Source organism: Elgaria multicarinata, chromosome 6, assembly GCF_023053635.1.
Source record: "Elgaria multicarinata webbii isolate HBS135686 ecotype San Diego chromosome 6, rElgMul1.1.pri, whole genome shotgun sequence".
Taxonomy (NCBI): Eukaryota; Metazoa; Chordata; class Lepidosauria; order Squamata; family Anguidae; genus Elgaria; species Elgaria multicarinata.
In genome coordinates this window covers 93,733,786-93,740,092 of record NC_086176.1, presented here as the reverse complement: position 1 = coordinate 93,740,092, position 6,307 = coordinate 93,733,786, and positions in this window count along the sequence as shown.

The window sequence follows — 6,307 nt, the reverse complement described above, 5'->3', positions numbered from 1 at the left end:
GCAAAAGCAAGAAGACATCTGTGAAATCTTATGCATACACACACACACCATTCGGTTCTTTCCCATCATTCTCACTGGAAAACACCAGCCATCTCCTGTGATTTATGAGAAGTTAGAGACAGATTGCTGGAATTTCCAGCAGGAGAACAGAGTTAGGTTGAACCCATAGGCCAACTTCATATTGTAGCTAGTGTCAACCTATGACTAGTAAAACCAGGGTTCAGATCATCACTTGGCCCATGAAGGTGACTGGGTAATTTGGGGGCATTGCACACACACCCAGCCACCCCCTCCCCACGTCACAGGATTGTTATGAGGATAAAGGTGGAAGGGACAGTTCTGAGTTCCTTGGAGAAAGGGTGGGATAAAAATGAAATAAAAAGAAACCTTGAAACCCCACAGCCCACAGAGCAAATTTGCTCATAGAACACCAATCTGCCTAAAAAAATCTACATATGCTAATTTACTAATTTATATCTATATATTCAAATTTAGACATAATTGTTATGATTTATTCAAGTTTCACAGGAAGCAAAGCCAGTCAATTTATTTCTCATCCAAATCATTTCAAATAAAATATATTTTCAATTCATTTGTACCCTGACCCAGATCCCAAACTAATGGAAAATGTTATTTTCGAAGTTTGATTGCCATGCCGGAGAATATTTTAGGGGTGGGAAGCCTGCAACATTAGGGAAGGGGAGAGTTAATCCTTCCCTCCTCAGCTGTAATCCCCCTTGAAAATTTCCCCTGCATTTCAAGTATGCTGAGTGAGAAAGCTTTTCACTGGCACCAATTGATACTCAGGGCTCTGGGGAATAGACCTGGGAACTTGGGGGATAGATTTGGGGCAGAGTCCCATGGCTCAGGTCTAGCAATGCCACTGCCATGGAGAAAACAGAAATAGAGAAAAGCCTTCCTCATAGAGACCTTAAGCCACCTGCTTACTCATGCCACTCAACTTTGCCAGAAACACCAGGGATCTTTTCCCTACTGCCACAGCCTACAGTGACTCCAAGCGCTGCTTTGTTATCAGCTCAGAGTAATGGCAGAGCAGTACAGGAGAGTGAGAGGAGGGGAGCACTTGCATAGCAGGGCATTTTGAGGCAAGGGAACCAGAAACTCATTCTCCCTCATACCCCTTTCGGCCTCTTTCTTACATCTCCCATTTGCTCAAAGTACAGTGGGCAATTTAACTCATCCTGCTTGACCACGTGAAGGGCATGTCTACACCAGCCAATTATTCTGGGGTCAGCTCGAGGTCGTCCCTGTGCGTCCAAATGATGTACAGGGGATCCTGGGGCCAACCAGGGAGGACCACTCAGTTGTCCCGGGATAACTAGGACTACTTTTATCTTGGTTTTTCCCTTGCTTCTGCAACCACCCCGAGGACCACGGGCAGTGTGGCACACACTCCCAGGTCCCCCTCCTCCCTGCGAGTAGTGTGACACAACAAATGGGCACGAAGCACTGCGAGGGGGCTCCATGCCCATCGAAGGTAAGGGGGTGAACTTTTTTGCCATCCCTGGGATAGCTGCTGGCATTTTCAGCGCCAACTTTTGATTTTTTTTTTCAAATTTACTTTGGCGCTGGATTGCACCCTCGCACTCATGCAAAAGTCTCCTTCTGGAAGAAAAAAAAACCCCACTCCGCGCCGGACATCCCACTTTCCTTCTGGGACATCGCACTGGCATTTAGACGCTGGGGGAGGATTCCGGAAGCTGGAAAGCCCGAGATCCTCCCCCCCCCCCATCCCAGGAAGTCCATAGATGTACATGAGCCGAAAGTGCTTGGCTGAGTTGTATTCGCTGGGCATTCTTAACCACAAGGAAATAGAGGAATAGGAGGTTCATCAGATAAGTGTTTTATCACATGCTCGCTCCTGTCCACTTACAGATATCCGTGCCTCCTTTAGACGATGTTGCCTGCCTCCCACGCGCCTCCCGTTTGTTTTTCTGAAGCAAAATAGACCCCTTTATTCCAACATTTTTTAAAAATGGAATGTGCCGTAATCTCCTGCTGTGTGTAGGAAAAGCAGCACGATAAAAACAGCCTATGAATGGGCCACGTGTTCTTTTTTTATTTCCTATTTCCCCTCCGGAAATGAGGAAGTGCGAAGAAGCGATGGTAAGGAAATGCGATTCCCCCTTCCCCATGTGATGATTCTTTAGATCCCAAAAAGGCGGGAGGAAACGGCATGAAGGTCTATGCCAAGCAAAAGATAAAAACACGGGATTTTTCCGGAGAAAAAGGAATATTTATTTATTTATTGCACTTATATACCGCTCCCATAGCCAGGGCTCTCTGGGCGGTTTACAGAAATTCTAAAATTGAGATAATAACAAGTATACAAAATTTAAAATTCTAAAACATAGAACATACACACATAAAGCATTAAAAACTGTTAAAAAACTAAACATGTGGGTGATTAAGATGTGCCGCCATATGCCTGGGCAAAGAGGAAAGTCTTAACCTGGCGCCGGAAAGATAGCGTTGGTGCCAGGTGAGCCTCGTCAGGGAGATCTATAGTCTGGGGGCCACCACCGAAAAGGCCCTGTCCCTCGTTGCCACACTCTGAGCCTCTCTTGGAGTAGGCACCCGGAGGAGGACCTTAGATGTTGAACGTAGTGACCGGGTATATTCACGTCGGGAGAGGCGTTCCGTCAGGTATTGTGGTCCCAAGCCATGTAAGGCTTTATAGGTCAAAACCAGCACCTTGAATTGGGCTCGGAAACATACAGGCAGCCAGTGCAAGCGGACCAGAGCAGGTGTTATATGGTCAAACCTTCTGGTTCCCGAAATCAATCTGGCCACTGCATTTTGCACGAGCTGCAGCTTCTGAACCGTCTTCAAAGGTAGCCCTACGTAGAGCGCATTGCAGTAATCTAACTTGGAGGTTAACAGAGCATGGACAACTGAAGCCAGGTTATCCCTGTCTAGATAGGGGCGTAGCTGGGCCACCAACCGGAGTTTGTAGAAGGCATTCCGTGCCACTGAGGTCACCTGAGCCTCAAGTGACAATGATGAATCTAAAAGAACCCCCAAGCTACGAACTTGCTCCTTCAGGGTGAGTGCAATCCCATCTAAGTATACCATTCATATTACATTGTAAGAAGCTTATATAAGAAGCATCCATTTTCACATTTATTTTAGTGGGAGATTTTGATATGGTATATATAGAACCCAATTAAATTATTAATGTAAGTTCTATGGAGATAAGAGAGAAAAATTAAATACCAATGACAAATTGAGCATTTTGCTGTATTTTTTTTAAAAAAAAAAGTGGAAGAAAATTGCAAATATATAATTTTAAAGTATTTCTTTCTAACATTGAAACTTGTTCAGAATAAAAAATAATCATAGGAAAGGAGGCTATAAATAATGTAGTCTGCATAACAAGGAAAGGAATAAAAAGCAAAAGAATAAAAAGAACAGTTGTGGAATTAAGTATAATGCACAAAAGGATGTTCTGCACAATACAGTCTAATGTGCAGACAGTTTGGGGACGGCAATTTAAGCTCTTAATTAAAACATACCCTCATCATAGATTCCCAAAATAAGTTTCCCGAAAACAGATGGCATAAATTTACCAACTTTTTAATAATGAGAAGCAGGATTTTTGACACAGTTTTGCAGTAAGTGTCATTATGATCAAACTATCAATAAGTGAGCATCTTCTAGTGATGTGCTTTATAAGAATTTTGCATGATAACAATAAGTATGTTTGTAGTGTGGCAGAAGAAGGCGAAAATGAAACAGGTGTACATACTGTACGCTTCCCATTACTTTGAATGAGATCTTTCTTTTTGATTCTCAGATGGCAGGGAGGGACAGTCCCACAAGAGCCCCACAGGGCAGAAACCAGTCATTTGAGTTTGGGGCAGGGGGATATACCTACTGTGCCATTATTGTAATCAAAAATTCACATTTGAACTGGCCAGGGGTGACAGTCACTTATCATTAGTATGAACCAAGCATCTAATAGTTGATGGAAGCCACAGCCTTTGACACAATAAATGGAAACTTCAGTGCATATTTCCCTGGTCCATCCTCTCAATCCCCATGTGTGGACCAACAAACTAGCATGTCACCCTGAAAATCTGCTTGACAGTACTTAATTTGTATATAAAGCATTCATCTTCTGGTAAATGAGAAACCAAAACAGGATCCATTTATTCTTTCTTCAACCTTCCCATCTCTTCAACCTTCTACAACAACTTGTAATTGCATTTCATACTACTGAAACCAAAGACAAAGTATTCCATAATCAGGACAGCAATTAAACTACATCGTAATTGGTAGGTGATGTTGTGGGACTTAGAAGGGTTGAGCCCCATTATGAAATCAAGTCTGCCACATGTTTAAAGAGACACCCGAAATGCAAGGAATGTGTGAGACATTTATTCCTATGGGATACTAGCTGAATGCATAAACAGGACAGATTAAAGGAAGTAACAATGATGCAGATGAATTGAATATGAGGTGTCCATGCTAACTTGCATAAATGCATTAACCTGCCAACTCTTCCATGCCGTATTCATATGCATATAGTGGTTACTTGAATTTTGCTGGTAAATATCAAAGGAAGCAATTTGATAGAGGAGTACTATGCACTTAGATACACCTTGGTAACATGTTATTATAAAACAAAACTGACCAATTAATAAAAATAAATTTGCTGAATCAACAATACTTACATGTATTTCTCGGAAACCTACAATAGGAAGAATGAAATATACAGTTCCACTGGGAAGAACAACCAAGAGAATTGTGGCACCTTAAAAAACTAACACATAATTTGTGGGATGAGGTTTGGTAGATAAGAACCTATTTTTTTGGATTCATATGTTCATGCCACAATAAATGTATTGGCCTCTGTTTGTTCTTCCCTGTGGAATTCACAACTTTTAAACTTCCTGTTGCAAACAATACGTCCATGGCATTTCCCCCCTCTAAAAATCCCCATGATGTGAACATGTGCACCACTGATGTGTATCATAAATTTCTCTACACAATGCTGTACATAAGGAAGGAGCTGAATGGAGAAGCAAGCTGCTTTTTGACTTCCTGACCAGCTCTAAATGTAGCTATCATTTGTCTAAAGAAAAGACTATGCAGATTTTTTTTGCAGGAAAATCTAAGCAACATGTTGATTTATGTAGAAAAAGGCATCCAACATGTTTAGTTTGCCTCTAATAAGATGGTTTATTTTTTTGAAATTGCCCCTAGCAGCAGAATATTTCAGAAATGTTCACAAAAGTAATGTGCTACTCCCAAAGAACACTGATTGGAGCAGACAAAGAGTGAACCAGCATTAACAGAGAATCTGTAGGTTATGTAAGACCTCCTTCAAAATATCTGCCTATTTTTGAAATTGCAAAGCAGAAAAGACAAAGTTCCCAATCACAGCTCAAAGCAAACACACAAATTGAGAGATCTAAAGAAACTGACCTAGATCAATAATGTAACTTTTAAACAGTGTTTTTAAATGAAATATTTGATGGCACTAACAATCAAACCAACCATATCACTCATATCAGTTTATGGAACCCTGGTATATTCCCTTCGACTACACAATAAGGAAAAAAAAGCCTTATCAACCAGTACACCATTAAAAAAAATTATCTATTCAGGAAGAGAAACCATCTTTTAATGATATCAGTAATTAGAGTTTGATATTAGAGTGTGTTATGAATCTTAAAATTTGTTTATAGGAGTTCCTGATGAAGACTGTATAATCAAAATGGGAATATACCAGAGCCCTGTAGACTGAGATGGTTGTTATGACATTGTTATGATTGTTAGTGTACCATCAAATGTTTCATTTATAAATAATATATAAAAATTATCTTATTGGTCTAATGCAGTTCTGTTAGATCTCTTGTGTGTTTGTTTTGAGCAATTTTGAAACCACACTATTATTTCATCTCTGATCGAAGGACAGATTTCCTGCTCATTTTGCCACTATACAATATCTATGTTAACTCCTAGTGTTGCTTTTTCTATGTCCAACTGGAAATTCTTGGGCAAGATCTGGCCCAACATTTTCTGTCTCTTTTCTGGTTGAACTAGAATCTTATCAATATACACAGATATTATTTATATCTTGCCTTCCAGTCGCAAAAGGAATCCTAGGCAGCTTATAGAAAAAAGAATGGCAATGAAATAAAATGGCACCCAGTTCCAAGCAAAAACATATTTTTAGAGGAAGAAATAGGAATATTCCACACTTTAATGTTTGTACTGTTAGGCATAAAACACATGTAAAATCTAAGTGTAGCTGCTTGAATGTAATGTCTTACTGTTA